This window comes from Chiloscyllium plagiosum, chromosome 11 (assembly GCF_004010195.1).
Source record: "Chiloscyllium plagiosum isolate BGI_BamShark_2017 chromosome 11, ASM401019v2, whole genome shotgun sequence".
Taxonomy (NCBI): domain Eukaryota; kingdom Metazoa; phylum Chordata; class Chondrichthyes; order Orectolobiformes; family Hemiscylliidae; genus Chiloscyllium; species Chiloscyllium plagiosum.
The window spans coordinates 10625369-10648933 of NC_057720.1; the positions used below are offsets into that span (position 1 = coordinate 10625369).

At 44.0% G+C, this 23565-nt stretch overlaps 1 pseudogene; it reads right to left on the bottom strand.

Moving 5' to 3' along the window:
- Positions 1 to 9193, bottom strand: part of LOC122554702 — a 75309-nt pseudogene extending 66116 nt beyond the window's left edge.
- Positions 9194 to 23565: the final 14372 nt, after the last annotated feature.

Genomic DNA, 23565 nt, shown 5'->3' on the forward strand with positions numbered 1-23565 from the left:
TCACATTGATAACAATGTCCTGTTCCTGATTGAATACTGACGAAAGGTATTCATTCAGTGTCTCCCCAATCTCTTCAGCCTCCATACCTATAGAAAGCCTTAGGGTTTTGCCTAATCCTATCTACTAAGGACCTTTCGTGTCCCCTCCTTGCTGCTTTTAGCTCTCTCTTCAGGTCCTTCCTGGCTACCTTATAATTCTCAATCGCCCCAATTGAACCTTCACGTCTCATCTTTACATAGGCCGCCCTCTTCCCTTTAACAAGGGATTCCAATTCCTTATTAAACCACGGCTCCCTCACCCGACCCTTTCCTCCCTGCCTGACAGGTACATACTTATCAAGGACACTCAATAGTTGCTCCTTGAACAAGCTCCACATATCAATTACGCCCTTGCCTTGAAGCCTACTTTTCCAAGCCACGCATCCTCAGTCATGCCTCACCACATCATAATTTCCCTGCCCCCAGCTATAACTCTTGCCCTGCAGTGCACACTTATCCCTCTCCATCACTATATAATTGCTTAATGTCGAGTAGTTTGACCAGTTGTATCGCATTTGAGACACTTGACATTTGCCTTTACAACAAGAAAAGGTTAGAGTCTAGAACAAAGAACAAAAAACAAAGAAAATTTACAGCCCAGGAATAGGCCCTTCAGCCCTTCAAGCCTGAGCCGATCCAAATATACTGTCTAAACCTGTCGGTCAATTACTAAGCATTTGCATCCTTCTGCTCCCCACCTAATCATGCATCTGTCCAGGCGCATCTTAAATGAATCTACCATGCTTTGCCTCTACCACCTCTGCTGTCAACGCGTTCCAAATGCTCACCACCCTCTTTGTGAAGTACTTGCCACGTGTATCCCCCTTAAACTTTCCACCTCTCACCTTGAAAGCGTGACCTCTTGTTATTGAATCCTTCACCCTGGGAAAAAGCTTGTCTCTATCCACCCTGTCTATACCCTTCATGATTTTGTAAACCTCAATCAGGTCCCCCCTCAATCTCCTTTTTTTGAATGAAAATAAACCTAACTTACTCAACCTCTCTTCATAGCTAGCACCTTTCATACCAGGCAACATCCTCATAAACCTTCTCTGCACCCTCTCCAAAACGTCCACATCCTTTTGGTAATGTGGCACCCAGAACTGTACACAATATTCTAAATGCAGCCGAACCAATGTCTTGTACAATGTTAACATGACTTACCAGCTCTTATACTCAATACCCCGTCAATGAAGGCAAGCATACGATATGCCTTCCTGACCACTATCCATCTGTGCAGCAACCTTCAGGGTACAATGGTCTAGTTTACGTTCTTAAAATATTTTTGAGGGAGTCTGTTCTGACGTATCATAAACTGGGGACTTTTGTCTTGATCAAAATCGATAATTCCCAAGTTGGGTTTAGGATTATTGGACTCGAAAGGCTGCACGTGGTTATGGTTGGTGTCTTTCATTTTAAGGTATTGAATTTGGCGGATTGAAACAAGGAGTGCCTTTTGTAGTAATGGCTCTTTCACTCACTAAGAGTTTTCTGGGGGTGGTAGAAGTGACTTTAGGAGTTTTACACAAAGTGAGCAAGGCAAAGCTGTTGGAATTGACAAACAAGCTGGAGTTCGGGTTGCCCCAGTCCGTGCGAATATTGGAGGGAATTGCAGCAATAGCTCGACACTTAGAATTTTCGGAAATGCCAGCAGAATCTTTGGAAATGGCTAAAATTCAATTGCAAATAAAACAGCTTGAATTAGAGGCAAGAGCAAAGGGAAGAATAGCCCTGACAGAACAAAAAGAAAGAGGTAAGGAAACAAAACAATTTTAATTGCAATTAAAAGCAGAGGAAAAAGAGGAGACAAAGGCCCAAGTAGTAGAAAGAGAAGCAGAAAGAGTTTGAACTTCAGAAGTTGGCAATTAAAAACATTTATACTCTATTTCCTTTGAAATAGAGGCCAACTTTCTATTTGTGTTCCCTTTACCTTCTCAACTTAGATGTGAGCCTTTGTGCTTCATGGATGAAGATTTCAAATCCCTCTGTTCTGAGGCTTTCTGCAGTCTTTCTTCATTTTAAGAATATTTAACTCCACTATCCTTCCTGCCAAAGTGCATCACTTCACATTTTCCCACTTTATACACTCAGTTTTTGTCCATTCACTTAACCTGACTGTATCACTCTGCAGACTCTCCGTCATTCCCACCACTCACCTTCCCACCTATACTTTTGTGTCAGTCACAAACTGGGTGGTAGTACATTCACCTTCCTCATCCAGATCATCAATATCTATTGTGAACCATTGTGGCAACAACATGGACTCTTGTAGCACACCACTCATTACGGGTTGCCAACCTCAAAATGTACCCCTTCTGCCAACTTCATCTTTTCAAGCAAACCCTCTATCCATGCCAATGTACTATCTCCAACACCATGACCTTACCTGGTGTGGGCTGTGGGTGACTGGTTTGAACATGCGGAGACAGGACTGTGGGAATCCTGGAGAAAGCACCAAGTGAGTTCAGTCAGTGCATAAACACATGAAATAATTACATTATATTTATCAGTTTGACACTTCATCAGGAAGTCTTATTGTCAAATGTTTTCTTTTTCTGCTATAGAAACAGAAAAAAACTGCGGATGCTGTAAATCAGAAACAAAAACAGAAATTGCTGGAAAAATTCAGTAGGTCTGGCAGCATCTGTGGAGAGAAATCAGAGTTAATGTTTCAGAACCAGTGACCCATCTATTCCAACCTGATATTCTCAATTAATCTAGTACCATTTGCAAGCATTTGGCCCATGTCCCCGTAAACCCTTCCCATTTATGTACCCATTCAGATGTCTTTCAAGTGTTATAACTGTACTGAGGAAGGGTCATGCGACCTGAAATGTTAAATCTAATTTCTCTCTGCAGATGCTGTTATACATGCTGAGGTTTTCCTATAAAATAATATTCTGTCTTTATGCAGTGAAAAATTTTTTGGTATATTTTAAGATGTCTTTGATGTACACCAAATCTTATTATAGCCATTCAATTAAGACATGTAAACCACAGGCTCTTCGTCCTTTTATGTATCAACTTTCTTCCTGCCATCACTTTATGTTACATTGTGAAATGATGATCTAAAAGAGCAATCTTTCATGACTGGCCAGGTTTAAAGTCAGAAGTCACATGACACCAGATTATAGAGTCGAAACGTGTGGCGCTGGGGGCAAGCAGCATCCGAGGAGCAGGAGAGTTGACATTTTGGACATAAGCCCTTCATCAGGAATGTTGGGGAAGCCAGGCTGAGTGATAAATAGGAGGATGGGCGTGGGGCTGGGGGAAGGTAGCTGGGAAGGTGGGTGCAGGAGAGGTTGATAGGTCGGTGGGGAGGGCGGAGCAGTAAGGTGGGAAGGAAGATGGACATATGGGGCAGGTCAAGAGTTGGAGGGTTGGATCTAGGAGGATGTGGGAGATGGGGAAATTCAGAAGCTGGGAAAAATGATGTTGATGTCATGTGATTGAAGGGTTCCAAGGCAGAAGAAAAAGCGTTCTTCCTCTCGTCATATGGTGGCTGGATTTGGCAGTGGAGGAGGCCCAGGACTTGCATGTCTTTGGTGGAGTAGGAGGGGGAGTTGAAGTGGTCAGCCACAGGCAGTGGGGTTGTTGGGTACATGTGTCCCAGACAAGTTCCCTGAAATGTTCCGCGAGTTGGCTTTCTGCGTCGCTGAAGTAGAGGAGACTACATCGAGAGCAATGGACACAGTAGGTGAGGTGTTTGGTTGTGCAGGAAAATTTCTGCTGGATGTGAACGGATCCTTTGGGGCCTTGGATCCAGGTGAGGGGGGAGGTGTGGCTGCAGGTTTTACACCTCTTGCAGCAGCAAGAGAAGGAGCCGGGAGTGGAGGGTGGATTGGTGGGGTCATGGATATAATGAGGCACACATGATGGGAATGGTCTCTGTGGAACGCAGATAGGGGTGGGAAAGGAAAAACATCTCTGATGGTGGGGTCTGAATATAGGTGGCGGAAATGGCGGAGGATGATGCGATGTATCTGCATATTAATGGGGTGGAAGGTGAGGACGGGGTGGGGGTTTCTAACCTTGTTGCAGTTGGAGGGATGGCATTCAAGGGTGGAGGTGCAAGAAGTGAAGGAGATGCTTTGGAGGGCACTGTTGATCATGTGGGAGGGGAAATTGCGATCCTGAAAATAGGAGGCCATCTGGGATGTCCTGAAGTGGAATTGCTCCTCCTGGGGGCAAATATAGCTGGGATGGAGAAATTGGGAGATCGAGATTGTGTTTTTATGGGGATGGGAATGGGGGTGGTGGTTGCAAAGAGGTGTATTCCAGGTAGCTATGGGAGTCGATGCGTTTGAAATAGATGTCTGTGTTGAGTCCGTTACCACAGATGGAGACGGAGAGATCCAGGAAGTGGAAGGAGGTGTCCGAGCTGGTCCAGGTGAACTTAAAGTCAGGGTAGAAGGTGTTAGTGAGGTTGATAAACTGTTCCACCACCTAGTGGGAGCACGAGATGGCGCTGATACAGTCACCAATATCGCGGGGGAAAAGGTGGGGGATGGTACCAGTGTAACTGCAGAAGATGGACTGTTCCACGTCTCCTCCGAAGAGGCAGTCATAGCTGGGACCCATGCGGGTATTCACACGTTACCCCTTTGGTCTGAAGGAAGTGGGAGAATTGGAAGCAGAAGTTGTTGAGAGTCAGGGCCAGTTCTGCGAATCGAATGAGTGTGTTAGTGGAGGGGCACTGGTTGGGTCAGCAGCAGAGGAAAAATGGAGGACTTGGAGGCCTTCGCCATGGTGGATGGACATGTAGAGGGACTGGATGTCCATGATGAAGACGAGGTATAGGGACGGGCAAACGAAACTCATGCAGGAAGTGGAGGGAGTGGGTGGTGTTCCAAATGTATGTGTGGACTAAGAGGAACAGGGTGATGTCAAGATATGAGGAGATAAGTTCGGTGGGGCTGGAGCAGGCAGAGACAATATGTCGACCGAGGCAGTCAGGTTTATAAATTTTGGGTAAGAGATAGTGCAGGGTTGCAGAATAATGAGGTTCACGGCTGTGGATGGAAAATCCCCTCAGGCAATGACACTGTGGATGGTCTGGGAGGCAAGGTCATGGTCGAGGGGGCAGTAGGAGGAGGTATCCGTGAGTTGGCACCTGGCTTCAGCAGTGTAGGGATCGGTGCCCCAAACTACCACTGCGCACCCCCTTGTCCACTGGTTTAATGGTGAGGTTGGGGTTGGAGTGGAGGGAGTGGAGCGCTGTGCTTTGTGAAGGTGAGAGGGGTGGAAGAGTAGGTGAGAGGCGGTCAGTGCCATAGTGGCAGTTGGAGATGAAGAGATCGAGGGCAGGTAAGAGACCAGGATGGGATATCCAAGAGGATGGAGTATGTTTAAGGCAGGAGAAGGGTTCTCTGAGAGCAGGGGGAGTGGGAGCCATGATTGAAAGCATGAAAGCAGCAGAAGAAAAGTGCAATGTTGCAACGCAAATGAAATTCGTTGATCCAGGAGTGTAGTGCTATGAAGGTGAAACTTTTACTGTGGAGTGATCGTTTATCCTCAGTGAGGGGGAGATCTGGGGGAATGGTAAAAACCTGGCAAGACTGGGGGCTGGGGCCTGGTGTAGATCTGGAGTTGGGAGTTGGGGTGGAGACTGTCTCTGGAGTGGGGGTGGTGGTCATGTGATCATTGGTGACATCACCAGAGGAAGTGATGTAAATGGCGGCGGTTGGGGGCGTGTGTGGAAGCAGTGCTTTCGGTGATATCCTCGGGGGTGGAAGTGACATTCTGGGTGATGTTTGCGGTGTCTTCAGCGGCAGCTGTGGAGGCGACATGGTCAGCAGAGCTTCGGTGAGTATGTTCGGACGTGGCACTGTGGCTCAGCGGTTAGGACTGCTGCCTCACAGTGTCAGGGATCCACGTTCGATTCCAGCCTTAGGTGACTGTCTGTTTGGAGTTTGCACATTCTCCCTGTGTCTGTGTGGATTCCCCCCAGGAGCTCTGGTTTCCTCCCATAATCCAAAGGTAAGAGATGGATGATCACTTTATTGGGATTGTATTATAGACTCCCAATACTCTGTGGGAAATTGAGAATAGGTTTCGTAAGGAGATTTCAGTTATCTGTATGAATACTAAGGTGGTTATGGTAGGGGATTTTAACTTTGCAAATATAGACTGGGAGTGCCATAGTGTTAAGGGTTTAGATGGAGTGGACTTTGGGGCCAGCGATGATAATTCTATTAGTTTTAAAATAGTGACGGAAAAGGATAGACTAAGTCTAAAAGTTGAAGTTCTAAATTGGATGAGGCTTACCTTGATGGTATTAGGCAAGCATTTCAAAAGCTAACTGGGGACAGATTTTCGCAGGTAAAGGAACTGCTGGAAAATTAGAAGATTTTCAGAAATGAGATAAAGAGACAGTATATTCCCGTTAGAGTGAAATGAAAGGCTGGCAGGTGCAGGGAACGTTGGATAACTAAAGAAATTGAGGGTTTGGTTCAGGAAAAAAAGGAAGCATATGTCAGCTGTCGACGGGATAGATCGAATGAATCCTTAGAAAAGTATAAAGGCAGCCAGAGTATAATTAAGAGGGAAATCAGGAGGGCAAAAAGGCGACGAGATAGTTTTGGCAAATAGGGTTAAGGAGAGTCCAAAGGGTTTTTACAAATACATTAAGGACAAAAGGGTGACTAGGGAGAGAACAGGACTCCTCAAAGTACAGCAAGGCAGCCTTTGTATGGAGCTGCAGGAGATGGGGTAATACTAAATAAGTATTTTGCATCAGTTTTTACTGTGGGGAAGGACATGGAAGACATCGAACGAAGAGAAATAGATGGTGACACCTTGCATATTACAGAGGAGGAAGTGCTGGGTGTCTTGAAATGCTTAAAGGTGGATAAATCCCCAGGACCTAATCAAGTGTACCTTAGAACTCTGTGGGAAGCTAGCAAAGTGATTGCTGGGCACCTTGCTGAGATAATTGTCTCATCAATTGTCACAGGTAAAGTGCTGGAAGACTGAAGGTTAGCTAACGTGGTGCCACTATTTAAGAAAGGTGGTAAGGTAAAGCCAGGAAACTATAGACCAGTGAGCCTGACGTCAGTGGTGGACAAGCCATTGGCGTGAATCTGACGGACAGGATTTACACGTATTTGGAAAGGCAAGGACTGATTAGGGATAATCAACATGGCTTTTTGCATGGGAAATCATGTCTCAGGAATTGATTGAGTTTTTTGAAGAAGTAACAAAGAGGATTGATGAGAACAGGACACTGGACGTGCTCTATATTGACATCAGTAAGGCATTCGACAAGGTTCCCCATGGGAGACTGGTTAGCAAGCTTAGATCTCACCGAATACAGGGAGAACCAGCTACTTGTTGTGCAATACAGACAGAACCCACCCCCCCCCCCCCCCCCCCCTTATTCTCACCTTCCACCCCACTAATCTCTGGATACAGCACATTATCCTCCGCCATTTCTGCCACTTACAGCCAGACCCACCACCAGAGACGTAGTTCCCTCTCCACCCCTATCTTAATTCCACAGAGACCATTTCCTCGAAGGTGAAAGGCAGAGGGCAGTGCTGGAGAGTTGTTTTTCAGTCTGGACGCCTGTGAGCAGTGAAGTGCCACAAGGTTCAGTACTGGGTCCACTACTTTGCGTCATTTACATAAATTATTTGGATATGAACATAGGAAATATATTTAGTAAGTTTGCAAATGACACTAAATTGGAGGTGTAGTGGACAGAGAAGACGGTTCCCTCAGATTACAACTGGATCTTGATCAGATGGGCCAATGAGTTGAGAGGTGGCAGATGGAGTTTAGTTTAGATAAATGTGAGGTGTTGCATTTTGGGAAAGCAAATCTTAGCAAGACTTAAACATTTAATAATAAGTTCCTGGGGAGTGTTGCTGGACAAAGAGACTTTGGAGTGCATGTTCATAGCTCCTTGAAAGTGGAGTCGCAGATAAATAGGAGAGTGAAGAAGGCATTTGGTATGCTTTCCTTTATTGATCAGAGTATTGAGTACAGGAGATGGGAGGTCATGTTGCAGCTGTACAGGACATTGTTCAGGCCACGTTTGCAATATTGCATGCAATTGTAGGCTCCTTCCTATTGGAACGATGTTGTGAAACTTGAAAGGGTTCAGAAAAGACTTTGACAGGGTTGGAGGATTTGAGCTACAGGGAGAAGTTGAATACGCTGGGGCTGTTTTCCCTGGAGTGTCGGATGCTGAGGTGTGACCTATAAAATCATGAGGGGCAAGGATAGGGTAAATAGACAAAGTATTTTCCATGGGGTGGAGGAGTCCAGAACCACAGGGCAGAGGTTTAGGGTGAGAGGGGAAAGATATAAAAGGAACCTAAGAGGCAACTTTTTCACACAGAGGGTGATGCGTGTGTGGAATGAGCTGCCAGAGGAAGTGGTGGAGGCTGGTTCAATTGAAATGCACCTGGGTTGGTATTTAAAATAGGAAGGATTGGGAGGGATATGGGCCAGGTGCTGGCAAGTAGGACTAGTTTAGGTTGGGATATCTAATCGGCATGGACGGAATGGACCGAAGGGTTTGTTTCCATGCTGTACATCTCTCTGACTCAGTGTGCATTTTAGGTGAATTGGCCATGCTAAGTTGCCCATAGTGTTCAGGGATGTGTAGGTTAGGTGTATTACTCAGGGGTAAATGTGGAGTAACAGGATGGGGGTAAAGGCCTCGGTGGTCACTCTTCAGAGGGTTGGTGTTGACTTGTTGGGCCAAAGGGCCTGTTTCCATACTGTAGAGATTCCGATGGATTCATTCAGTGGCAGCCACATGGGCGGATGTAACTCTTGTAGTAGTTTGACCCACAGACCTCTCCACCGCTGGAGCCAGGTGTCAACTCCCTCAGCTACCTGGACTACTCCACCTCCCACCACTTCTCCTGTGGCAACACGATCCCTTACTCCCAATTCCTCTGACTCAGCTGTATCTACTCCCAGAAGGAGCAATTCCACACCAGGACATCTTAGATGGCCTCCGATTTCCAGGACCTCAATTTCCCCTCCCACGTGATCAACAATGCCCTGCAGTTCCTCTCCTCCACTTCCTACACCTTTGCCCTTGAACCCCACTCCTCCAACTATTACACAGACAGAACCCCCCCCAGTCCTCACCTTCCACCCCACTAATCTTCAGATACAGCGCATCGTCCTCCGCCATGTCTGCCACATACAGTCAGACTCCACCACCAGAGACGTATGTCCCTCTCCACCCCTATCTTAATTCCACAGACACCATTTCCTCTGTGACCTCCTCATTATGTCCACACCCCACACCAACCCACCCTCCACACCCAACACCTTCATTGCTGTCGCAAGAGGTGTAAAACCTGCACCAATGGCATGCAGTCCTGGGCCTCCTTCATCATGAAATCCAAGTCACTTGATGTCTGGAGGAAGAACGCCTCATCTTCTGCCTCGGGACACTTCAACCACATGACATCAATGTCGACTTCATGACTTTCCAAATTTTCCCTCCCCCCACCTCATCCGAGATCCAACCTTTCAACTCAGCACCACCTTCTTGGCCTGTCCTACCTGTCCATCTTCCTTCACAACTATCTGCTCCATTCTCCCCACCGACCTATCACAACCACCTCCCACTTGCATCCACCTATCACTTTCCCAGCTACCTTTCCCCCCCAGCCCCACTCCCACCCTCTTATTTATATCTCAGTCCCCATCACCTCCGATATTCCGAAAGGGCTTATATCCGAAACGTCAACTCTTCTGCTCCTTGGATGCTGCCTGACCTGCTGTGCTTTTCCAGCACCATACTTTTTGACTCTGACTCTCCAGCATCTTCATTCCTTACTTTCTCTCAGACACCAGATTATAGTCCAACAGGTTTATTTGAAATCACAAGCTTTCAAAGCAAAACCCTTTCATCAGCTCCACTGCGCAAGTTTGTGATTTCAAATAAATCCCTTGTACCATAACCTGGTGTCATGTGACCTCTGACTCTGTCCACCCCAATTCAACATTGGCGCCTCTTCACCATGTCCAAGGTTAGAGTTACAAGCCCCATCTAGATCTGACTGTTTTGGTTGTGGATTGTCTACTGACCTCTCCCTTGGTTAGAGTTAGGTGTTTCAATACGTCATTTTCACTGCACATGTACATCAAGTACATTTCTGAAAGAAAACACATCTTGTTGAAGTTAGTGGACATTTACAAGCCTGCAAAAGGGAACAACATTTTATAATGTATGAGAACAGATTGCTGGTTAGTTGGCAACAGCAGAGGCATTGCATGGAGAATGCACCAGTTAGATGATGATTGCAAGTTAACGGCCAAGCTTTGTTTACATGTCAGTGAGGCAGATTGTCTCTAATTGGTCAAGGCATTGCCCTGATGAACACCCTCGAGAATGGCTGTCACCTATTTTGTAAAGTTGATGAAAGCATAATATGCATGCATGATCTTTGTCACTTGCAGTGGTGTTCCACAGGATTAATGTTGGGATTGTTGCAGCTAATGATCTTATCGAGATGTGCATATTGTGGAGGTATGATCTGCACATTTCCGTACAATTCCAAGTTAACTGCAAGAGAGAGGACAGTAGACAATCCATAGCTAAAACAGTCAGATCTAGATAGGGCTTGTGACTGGCCAATGATGTGTAACTTACAAAAGGACAAATTGACGTGGGTAAACTGAATGGCCGATATGCAAAAATATAGCTTCAAGGAAAAGTACGAACACCCTGTAGAAAATGAACATAATATGGACATTCAAGTGTGTAGCTCTTGGAAGAAATAAGACATGAATTTATGTTTAATGTTTCACAACCCAAGGCCTTGCCAAAGTCATTCACAACCAATAAAGTGTACATTTATTTAAAACAATGCGGTCACGATTGTAATGGCAGAAATGTGGCCCAATATTGCTCAAACTTGATAATGATGAGGTAGTCTGCGGGCTAACGGCTAAATAATGGTCAGAACATCAGAGAAAACTGGATGTAAGTTTGCTCACTGAGCTGGAAGGTTCATCTCATATGTTTCATCACCATACCAGGTAAAATCATCAGTGAGCCTTTGGTCATAGAGTCATAGAGTCATAGAGATGTACAGCATGAACACAGACCCTTCAGTCCAACCTGTCCATGCCGACCAGATATCCCAACCCAATCTAGTCCCACCTGCCAGCACCCGGACCATATCCCTCCAAACTCTTCCTATTCATATACCCATCCAAATGCCTCTTAAATGTTGCAATTGTACCAGCCTCCACCACTTCCTCTGGCAGCTCATTCTATACACGTACCACTCTCTGTGTGGAAAAGTTGCCCCGAAGGTCTCTTTTATATCTTTCCCCTCTCACCCTAAAACTAGGCCCTCTATTTCTTGACTCCCCGTTCCCAGGGAAAAGACTTTGCCTATTTACCCTATCCATGCACCACATAATTTTGTAAACCTCTGTAAGGTCACCCCTCAGCCTCCGACGCTCCAGGGAAAACAGCCCCAGCCTGTTCAGCCTCTCCCTGTAGCTCAAATCCTCCAACCCTGGCAACATCCTTGTAAATCTTTTCTGAGCCCTTTCAAGTTTCACAATATCTTTCCAATAGGAAGGAGACCAGAATTGCATGCATTATTCCAACTGTGGCTGAACCAATGTCCTGTACAGCTACAACATGACCTCCCAACTCCTGTACTCAATAATCTGACCAATAAAGGAAAGCATACCAAATGCCTTCTTCACTATCGTATTTACCTGTGACTCCACTTTCAAGGAGCTTTGAACCTGCACTCCAAGGTCTCTTTGTTCAGCAACACTCCCTAGGGCCTTGCCATTAAGTGTATAAGTCCTACTAAGATTTGCTTTCCCAAAATGCAGCACCTCACATTTATTTGAATTAAACTCCATCTGCCACTTCTCAGCCCATTAGCCTATCCAACACTTCCTCCTCTGTAATATGGACATTTTTCAAGATGTCACCATCTATTTCCCTACAGTCTATATCTTCCATATCCTTTTCCACAGTAAATACTCATGCAAAATACTCATTTAGTATCTCCCCATTTTCTGTGGTTCCACACAAAGACCGCCTTGCTGATCTTTGATGGGCCCTATTCTCTCCCTAGTTACCCTTTTGTCCTTAATGTATTTGTAAAATCTCTGTGGATTCTCCTTAATTCTATTCGCCAAAGCTATCTCATGTCCCCTTTTTCCCTCCTGATTTCCCTCTTAAGTATACTCCTACTTCCTTTTTATTCTTCTAAGGATTCACTCGATCTATCCTGTCTATTCCTTACATATGTTTCCTTCTTTTTCTTAACCTAGTGAAGCACTGGTGTTATGGGGCACTTTCTCTTCATGTGTTTAGGTTTCCTTGCACTGGTGATGGCATTTCCTGTGTTGCTGATGTCATTCCTGTTCTTTTTCTCACAGGGTGATAGATGGGATCGAAATTGATGTGTTTGTTGATAGAGTTCACATTGAAATGCCATGTTTCTAGGAATTTGTGTGCATGTCTCTGTTTGGTTTGTCCTAAGATAGATGTGTTCTCCCAGTCAAAGTGGTGTCCTTCCTCAGCTGTATGTAGGGATACTCGTGATAGTGGGTCATGCCTTTTTGAGGCTAGTTGATGTTCATGTATCCTGGTGGCTAGTTTTCTGCCTGTTTGTCCAATGTCATATTTGTTACTGTTCTTGCATGGTATTTTGTAAATAACATTTGTTTTGCTTGTTGCCTGCATAGGGTCATTAGCTACTGTTGTAGTGTGTTGGTGGGTTTGTGGCCAAGAGGTCTGAGTAATCTGGCAGTCATTTCTGAGATGTCTTTGATGTAGGGGAGGGTGACTAGGGTTTCTGGGCATGTTTTGTCTGCTTGTTTGGGTTTGTTGCTGAGAAATCGATGGACTATTTTCATTGGGTACCTATTCTTTTTGAATATGCAGTATAGGTGGTTTTCTTCTGCGCTTTGTAGTTCCTCAATGCTGTAGTGTATGTTGGTTCATAATAATAATGTTCTAATGCGGCTTTATTTGTGGGTGTTGGGATGATTGCTTCTGTAGTTCAGTATTTGGTCCGTATGTGTTATTTTCCTGTAGACGCTGGTTTGAAGTTCCCCATTGACTGTTCGCTCTACTGTGACATTTAGGAATGGCAGTTTGTTGTTGTTTTCCTCCTTTTTTGTGAATTTTATGCCTGTAAAGATATTATTGGTGACCTTGAAGGTTTCCTCTAATTTGTTTCATTTAGTGATGACAAAGGTGTCATCCATGTAGCTGGTTTGAGTTGAATGGTTAGAAGAGCTGTTTGTTCTAGTCGAAGAAGACCATTATTTCATCCTCTTCTACCGTAGTGTCTTTGATTGTGTTCAGGAATTCTTGGGTGGAGTGAATGGAGTGGCATGCATCTTCTATTAAGTGTTTTAGTCATTGGTGCAATTCTTTGGTTAATCTGTACGTTGATGTTCCAGGTAGTGAGACAATGAGTCTGAGGGGGGCTCCTGGTCTGTGAATTTTGTGTAATCTTTAGAGGCGTAGTGTGTTAGATCCATCTGGTTTCATTTTTTGCAAGTCTGTCTTGTTTAATTCTCCAGATTGCTATGATTCAGTTATCGAGTTGTGGGATCGGGTCTATCACCAAAATTCACTGACAGATACCAGTCTTCAGCCAATTCATTCCAGGTGAGAGCAAGAAATGGTTGGGTACTGCAAAGGCTATGGGGCCTGACAATATTCTGGCAATTGTACTGAAGACTTGTGCTCCAGAACTTACCGCTTCCCTACCAAGCTTTTCCAGTACAGTTACAACACTAGTATCTACCCAACAATGTGGAAAATATCCTAAGTAAGTCCTGTACATAAAAAGCAGAATCAATCCAACTCAATTGCATTTGAACATGGACTGCTTCAGTATCTGAGGAGTCGCGAATGGTACTGATCATTGTGCAATTATTGGCGAACATTCCCACTTCTGACCTTATGGCAGAGGGAGGGTCATTGACAAAGCAGCTGAAGATTATTGGGCTAAAGACACTACCCTGAGGAAGTTCTGCAGAAATGTCCTGGAGCTGAGATGAATGACTTCCACAAACAGACATACAGATGTTCCATGCCTTCTGGATATGGATGTAGCCAAAGAACAGTCTATTGAAAAAATCCTCTTTCCACTCCCTGTCAATAATCTGGCTGCGGCATTCTCCACATGAATGTATGGCCAATTATCGCCTATGAGTCTACTGCCAGTAAAGTGATGGAAGGTGTCATCAAGAGCACTATCAAGCAGCACTTACGCAGCAATAATGTGCTCAATGACGCCCAGTTTGGGTTCTGCCAAGGCCACTCAGCTCCTGACCTCATTACAACCTTGGTCCAAGTATGGAAAAAAGAGCAGAATTCCTGAGGTGAAGTGAGAGTGTCAGCTTTTGACATCAAGGCTGCATACAACTGACTGTGACATCAAGGAGCCCTGACAAAATTGGAATCAATGGGGATCGGGGGCAAATTCTGTGGTGGTTGGTGTCATACCTGGCATATGGGATGATGATTGTGGTTGTTGGAGGTCAACTAGGAGAAACTGAGGACTACAAATGCTGGAGATCAGAGTCGAAGAGTGTGGTGCTGGAAAAGCACAGCCGGTCAGGTAGCTTCCGAGGAGCAGGAAAGTTGACATTTTGAGCATAAGCCCTTCGTCAGGAGGGAGGAGGTCAGTCATCTCAACTCCAGGACATCTCTGCAGAACTCAGCCCAACAATCTTCAGCTGCTTCCTCAATGATCTTCCCTCTATCATAAGGTCAGAAGTGGGGATGTTCGCCAATAATTGCACAATATTCAGTACCATTCACAACTCCTCAGATGTTAAAGTAGTCCATTTCAAATGCAACTTGATCTGGATAATATCCAGGCTTGAGCTGACAGCTGGCAAGTAAGATGCATGCCACACAAATGCCAGACTAACCATCAAGCCTTGGCATTCAATCGTTTTGCCATCACTGAATCCTCCAATATCAACATCTTGGAGGTTATCATTGACTAGAAACTCAGCTGGACTCACCACAGAAACACAGTGGTGACAGGAGCAAGTCAGAAGCTCGGGATACTGTGGCGAATAACTCACCTCCCGATTCCTCAAAACCCAGTTCACCATCTACAAGGCACAAATCAGGAGTGTAATGGAATACTCCCCAATTTCCTGGATGAGAGCAGCCCAACAACCCTCAAGAAGCCTGACTCCATCCAGGACAAAGCAGCCTGCTTGATTGGCACCACATCCACAAACACCCACTCCCTCTACCACCGAAGCTCAGTAGCAACAGTGTGTACTATCTACAAGATGCACTGCAGAAGTTCACCAAAGATCTTCAGACAGCACCTTCCAAACCCATGACCACTTCCATCCACAAGCAGCACCTGCATATGGGAACATCACCTGCATCAAGTTCCTCAGCAAGACACTTACCATCCTGACTTGGAAATCTATTGATGTTCCTTCACTATCACTGGTCAACATCCTGAAATACCCACCCTAATGGCATTGTGGGTCAATCCACAGCAGGTGGACTGCAGTGGTTCAAGAGGGAAGCTCACCACCACCTTCTCAAGGACAACTAGTGACGTGCAATAAAATGCTGGACCAGCCAGCGTCACCCACATCCTACAAAAATAATGAATAAAGAGAAATAAATAAAATTAGCCATCTTTACTGGAGCAGGGGTAGTACATTCATGTGGAGAATAATGTCTAGTGATCCAGACCTCCACACAGAGACGTACAGATGCGCCTTGCCTTCAGGATATGGATGTAGCCAAAAAACAGTCTAATGAAAAAATCCTCTTCCCCCTCCCTGTCAATAATCTGGCTGCTTTTTCTGTTTGTTTTTCTTATATTTCTGAATTACTGTCTCACACACTCCATCTTTAGTGTTTTCTCACAAAAAAATACTTTTGATTCCAAAGCTTTGTTCAACAGTGCTCCTATGACCCCAAATTTCAGATGGCACCTGTCTCCAGTCCAAAAGGGTGACTGTTTCCCCCGGGGACCATTTGGGGACTTGGTGGGAAAATCATGGCTTCTGTTGTCCACCCTGAAAGTGAAAGTGCTGACTCCTAATTCATTTAAATGGTTTCAGACAAATCTAGCACATTTTCGTGCACAAACTTGTCGCTGACTTCAGGGTGTGTCCGTTAACAACTTTAAATTCTGTTAACAATAAATCATATATCAGCAAAGTCAGCAATTAATATTGGGTTACCCAGATGGAACTTGTTTGAAAGAAAAGATGTCTTTGTTCGGATAACTCAGATGTTATCTTGATCTGACTGTTCATTTTCTTGCAGTAATTATCGTGTGTTTACTTTTTACCCTGAGCAGATACAGAATCATAGAATCTTTCCCGTGCGGAAGCAGGCTATTCATCCCATCAAGTTTACACTGATCCTCTGAAGAACAGGGTCAAGGGAATTGAGGTATTTGATAGCCATGATTGAATTAAATGGGAGAGCAGGCTTGATGAGCTGAATGACCTACTCCTGTTTACCTGAAATTGTTATTGGATACAACTTTCAAAAGGTTAAGTAAAACCGATTAAAGTAAAGCGTTATGAAGATGTGGGTGAACTATACCTTTTAAGAGAGTAAAAGCTAGTAATGACAGCACCAAGTGTTCTCAATAAGATGCAATGTAACATATGCTCTAGCTACTGGGGTAGCCAGTTGCTTTGTAATGACAAAACAGATTCGAATTAGGCCAATCAGTTTAAATTATACCCCGAGAAATACCAAATTCCAATTCAGTTTGAATAGAGTATATTGACAATTTTAAAAGCCAATGACACAATCCAATGCTTTGGTGTCTAAGACCGGGAAAAATTGAACAGTTGGGAGGAGAATTGCTACCAGACCAACAGCTGTAGACTGCTAGTCAGAACACTCTGAGAGGTACCTGTCGAGAGAAGAAGTTTGCACAAACAAAAACCTCAACACTGACCTGGAGAGCCAACCTACCAATGAAGATAAAGAGAAGATTCAACTGCTGGCTGGTTTACAAATTAGAATTTTTCTGTAAATCTTAATTGGGAGTTTTATTGAACCAGTATTATAGAAGGCAAAGTAAAAGATAGGTTACAGGAAGGAGTTATAAATAAGTGCTAGTTAATTATTCTCTGTTATACTCTAAGAAATAAAGTTGTTAATTTTTACTTTACGTAGTTCTTGGCCACTCAATTTTTACAGATTACTGCATGGGATAAATCTTTTCTGTGCTGCTGGTTTTAAATTAAGCAGGATGGTTTACCCCGTGTCGTAACAAAAGACAAAGAGACTCAAAGTTTGTGAGAAGATTTGTAGCTCGGGTGCTCGTTGTTGTGGTTCTGTTCGCCGAGCTGGGAATTCGTGTTGCAGACATTTCGTCCCCTGTCTAGGTGACATCCTCAGTGCTTGGGACCCTCCTGTGAAGCGCTTCTGTGATCTTTCCTCCGGCATTTATAGTGGCCTGTCCCTGCTGCTTCCGTTTGTCAGTTCCAGCTGTCCACTGCAGTGGTCGGTATATTGGGTCTAGGTCGATGTGCTTATTGATTGAATCTGTGGACCAATTGAATCAGCGACCTGGACCCAATGTACCGACCACTGCAGTGGACAGCTGGAACTGACAACCGGAAGCAGCAGATTCAGACCACTACAAATGCCGGAGGAAAGATCACAGAAGCGCTTCACAGGAGGCTCCCAAGCACTGATGTCACCTAGACAGGGGACGAAATGTCTGCAACACAAATTCCCAGCTCGGCAAACAGAACCACAAAGACAAAGAGACTGATATGTTTAGCCTATCTTCTTGTAAAGAAATGTAATGAATGGGTTCAGAATTGAAAGAGTTAAATAAAACAACCTTCCAATTTTGTATTTTTCTGTTTTATTTTATTGCCATCTTTGTTTATCTTTGTGACCCTGCATAGGTTCCACCACACTGCCATTCCAGTTTCCACCTGTCCCAACATCACTGGCAAATACTTGCTACTAGTCAGTCATGGACCTGCCCAGGTGTAAGCAGAGCATGAAGTAAAGATTTTACAACATTTAGAACATGTAGCAAAAGATTCAGAAATTGTAAATTTGACCCTCCAACAATCAAGTTGGAAAACATGGAGTTACTTCAGAGGTTGGACAGCATTATCTTTTATCTTCCAGAAAACTATCAAACTGACTCACAGAATTATAAACTAAATTGCGGGAATAGGTCAGGAAACTGTCTTTGGTGTTCACAATGTTAATGTGGGGACTATATTACTTAGAAAATAACACATCTGCAGCTCAATCTAGAGTGATTTACTCAGGCGAGTGATGAGTAATGAGATAAAGTTCATGAAATAACACCATGTTCCTGATTGAACTCAATTTTTGTATTTAGATTAGATTAGATTAGATTAGATTACTTACAGTGTGGAAACAGGCCCTTCGGCCCAACAAGTCCACACCGACCCGCCGAAGCGTATACCACCCAGACCCATACTCCTACATTTACCCCTTCACCTAACACTGCGGGCAATTTAGCATGGCTAATTCACCTAACCTTAGATTTACCTATTGTAATGATGCCAAAACTGGATGTGTCACAAAGAATCTGTATTGAATATCTCAATGAATGTGGTAACAAAAACCAATTTATTATTTCCAAGACTAGAGGACTGCATTGAGCAAATTGGACATGCATAATTTGACTCAAAAATAACCTACTTGCTAAAGGGATATTGGTAAATTCTGTTGACTGATGGAACCAAAGAAAAAGTGGACGGACTGTATCAAAATAAAGTCACATGATTGGAATGAGATATGCACTGGCTGCATGCATATTAATCAAGAAGGGCATGAAAGGATGATGTAACTGTGTTGCTTATATCAACGCTTTGGTTGTTTTTAATGCAGGCTGGGAGGAATATTTACACTCCTTGACCGAACAGATGGGTCGGTCACAAAATGCCAATTTGGTTCAGATAGAATTTTGCCAAAGCAGAAGTGACTTATTTAGGCCACACTATGGAGTAAGTCCAAGGAGCACCTATACAGCTGGAAATACAGGCTATTCTGGATTTTTCTGAGCCGAGGACAAAACCTAAAATTTTATGCTATGTTGGCATGAGTGGAGTTTATCACAAGTGTGTTCCGAATTTCAGTGCCTAAGTTCCAAATTTATTGAAGAAAGGTAGAAAATCTGAATGATGCTAGAGTTTCAGAGTGCTTTTGGAAACGTGAAAGCACTGCTGCCAAGCACAGCAGGTTAAGCCACACACAATTACGAGGGGCCTTTCAAACTGCATTGTGGGGACTGTTTTACTGCAAGGGACAGAGGTGGGGATTGAACAGCCTGTCAGGTACTTTACAATACAACTGATTGCATATCAGCAAGAGAATTCTACAGTGGAGAATGCGACATTAGGTCTTGAGATGTCCACAAAACTTTGAACCAAACATCACCAACACTGTGGAAGAAACTGTTTATAGGCCGCAACATTTTTGTAGGAAATATTTTTTAAAAAAAGTTTGGAATTATTTTGACAGAATTTAATTCTCAACTCATGTAGTTTGAAAATTGCTCTTGTGTATGGAAAAGAGAAATTTTTGAGGTCAAAACTTTACCAAGAGCATATTTGAAGGACACTGAGTAACATAGTATCTATGAACTTTTGTGAAATATGGTTGCTATGTGCCTCATTGTGTGTTTAATGTCAATATGTACCTAACTGTTAATGTGACCTAACAATAGTATTAAGTTAACCTTTGATTTGTCTGTTTCTACGTATTAGCCTCAATAATATCATGTGCAGCAACTTCCATACTCCAATCAGATTCTGTTTTGGATTTATATTTGGGGTTAGGCTTCCTTTTATTCTTGTATCCTAGTTTTGAACACTCTTAGGAGTGGAAACATTCCAAATGTACCTTACAGAACATTTAAAGTCCTCTGCACAAGTCATCCCTCCAACAGCTGCTTTTCTAGTTTGAAAACTTTGAATGGCAATTGATAGATACACCAAATAAAGAACTTTATGAGAATTAGTTAAATAAACTAAGAATGTGATGACTAAGGTGTCACTGTGACTCTTCTCAGTGCTCAGTTTTAATTGGACTGTGGTTTTTCAGCTCTAATCCTTTCCAATCATGATTTGACAGAAACAGCCCCCATTAATTAGGTGTAACCTGTCTTGCAATGAAAATATATTCTTTTGCTGATGTTAGGAACAAGACAAAATTCAACACAGTGTCTTCTTGGATGTTGCCAACAAGCCTATCATTGATTGCTGATCCCAAATTGTCCATGAAGGTGGGATGAGTTGCCTTCTTGATCTGCTGCATTCTCTGTGCTGAAGGTACAACCACAGTGCCGTAAGGGAGGGAGTTCTAGGTTCTCGGCCCAGCCCCAGTGAAGTTGCTGTATAGGTTCCAAGTCTGAAACAGAGGACTGGTTGTGTACCTGTGCATTTTGTCTTTCTAGAGGTAGAGGCCTTGAGGTTGGAAGGTGCTTTTGAAGAAACCAAGGGTAGCATGGTAACACAGTGGTTAGCACTGCTGCCTCACAGCACCAGAGACCTGGGTTCAATTCCCGTCTCAGGCACATTCTCCCCGTGTCTGCGTGGGTTTCCTCCGGGTGCTCAGGTTTCCTCCCACAATACAAAAATGTGCAGGTTAGGTGAAGAGGCCATGCTAAATTGCCTGTAATGTTAGGTGAAGGGGTAAATGTAGGGGAATGAGTCTGGGTGGGCGGCGGGTCGGTATGGACTTGTTGGGCCATAGAGCCTGTTTCCACACTGTAAGTAATCCAATCTAATCTAAAACGTAATTGACAGGCAGGGGGGCTGGAAGAACACAGCAAGCCAGGCAGCATCAGGAGGTGGAGAAGTCAACGTTTGGGTGTAACTTTTCTTCAGGATGAGGGGTGGGTTTAGAGGGAGCTGCAGATAAAGGGGGTGGCAAGACAGGGTGGTGAAGTGGGGATAGGTGAAGACAATTAGAAGGTACATCCTGGTTGGTCAATAGAAGGAATGAATCTGGTTGGTGGCAGGGAACAGTGGTAGGGTAGGGAAGGGAAGGGAAGGGAAGGGAAGGGAAGGGAAGGGGAGGGTCTGAGAAAGGAGTCAGAGGATAGGGCAGGAGGTTATTTGAAATTGGAGAACTGAATGTTGAGCTCTACAATGTAGGCTGCCCAGGCGGAAGATGAGGTGTTGTTCCTCCAATTTGTGATGTGATTCACTGCGGTAATGGAGGAGGCCAAGGATGGTCATGTTGGTAAGAGAGTGGTTGGGGGGTTGAAATGGGCAGTGACTGGAAGGTCCAGCCGGTCCCTGTGAATCCGGCTGCAATGCTCAGTGAACCGTTCCGCAAGTTTAAGTTTGATGAAGAAATCTTGGCACGGGATGCTGCAATGCATCTTGGATATGGTACAGGCTGCAGGCTTGAGAATACCCTCCTTCTGTACAATTCAATTCTAAGTCCCAGATGGACTGTGGGCCTGACTGAGTGTGTGAGAAGCTCTCTGAGTGCAATTTTGCTTGGAACGTTTATTTGAAGAAACCTGTAACAATGTGAATGTTAACTTTACATGAAATGATGCAGTTTTAACCCCCACAGTTTAAAATTATTTCAGCAGGAACTTGTGGACAGTTCAAGTAACCTGAGGGACCAACTCTGACAGCAGTGCATGTGCCCCCATTGGAAGCACTTATATTGTCTGTTTAAATGAGGTGTGTGTAGCTGTCAGTTAACTTACACCAAAGGTCATTAGTTACCATAAAAGGTCAGGGGAGGACATTTCACTGGATGAAAGGAAGTTAATAATTACTAGTGCTGATGGCAAGAACATCAGCAGAAATAGAGGGAATCATCTGTCCAGCTCAATGTAATGAGGTTGGTCTGTGAAACAAAATGTTAGATGCAGCAGAGCTGTCACCTAATGATGATAAAAATGGATTAAGAGGAGCGCTTTAAACATTCTGGATGCAGATCTCCAGAGAATCCTCCACAAAATAAATAAACTTTGAACAACATGTTCTGACCAGCCACTGGTGACTTTGCAGGCCAGCCAAGTTCTTTTCAGAAAGGTGTTCGAACAGCCTTCCCTCACACCCCTGATCTGTCAGAGGCTGAGCTGGATGCTTTGGAGCTGATGGGAATTGGCTCATGTTCCATGACAGGGAAAGGAGTGAGCTGTTCGGCAAGCTTCTGGGAACAGCTTAATGTCATTTCTATTGTTAGGTTTTAACATAGCATGCAATTAATAACAAATATAAATGACAAATAATACAGTTAAATAATTAATTACTAGGCAAACATTGGATATGGGATCAATAATCCTATACACACACACAAACACACATATATACACACATATATAATATAGGCATGCATAAATATCATGAAAAATAACACCACTGAAAAGGGCCTTCCAGTCCCAAAGATATCCTGAGATCCTTATTCTTCTTTTCCCACCATAGAGTTAAGTTTACATCCAACTTTTCAGTTGTTTGGAGATCCCATGTAAACTTGCACTTTTCTGATCAGCCTGTCATGTGAGATTTTGTTAAAAGCCTGGCACAATCCCATGAAGACAACGGCAAGTGCATTAATCAGATAACCCCTCCACATTACTTGTTCAACAAATGAACCAAGTTAGTCAGACTCAGCTTTCCCTGAACAAATCCCTCCTGACTCTCCTTGATTAATTTGTGACTTTTTAAATGATAATTTATGCTGCTGCTTGGAATCTTTTTTGATAATTTTCTCACCAATAAGATTAGAAATGTTTATTTCAAAAAGCTAAGAATGAAATTCCTTTCGACAGGTTTGTCATGGGTCATAGTCTAAAAATTAGGGCTAGACCATTCAACAAAGATGTCAGGAAGCATTTCTTCACAAAATAGGTGCTACAAATTTGGAACCCTCTTCTGCAAACAACACTGGATGCTGAATCAGTTGATAATTTAAAATCTGAGCTTGTTAATTTTTTTGTTAAGCATAGGTCTCAAAAGATTAGATTAGATTACTTACAGTATGGAAACAGGCCCTTCGGCCCAACAAGTCCACACCGACCCGCCGAAGCACACCCACCCATACCCATTCCCCTGCATTTACCACTATGGGCAATTTAGCGTGGCCAATTCACCTAACCTGCAAATTTTGGACTGTGGGAGGAAACCCACACAGACAAGGGGAGAATGTGCAAACTCCACACAGTCAGTCACCTGAGGCGGGAACTGAACCGGGTCTCTGGCGCTGTGAGGCAGCAGTGCTAACCACTGTGCCACCGTGCCGCCCAGGGCCAAAGGCAGGTATATGGAGGTAGCCAATAGATCAGCCATTAACTCGTAAATAGAACAATGAACAAAGAAAATTTACAGTCCAGGAACAGCCCCTTCAGCTCTTCAAGCCTGAGCCGATCCACATGTACTGTCTAAACCTGTCAGTCAATTCCTAAGCATATGTATCCCTCTGCTCCCCACCTACTCATGCATCTGTCCAGACACATCTTAAATGAATCTACCGTGCCTGCCTCTACCACCTCTGCTAGCAACGCATTCCAGACAACCACCACCCTC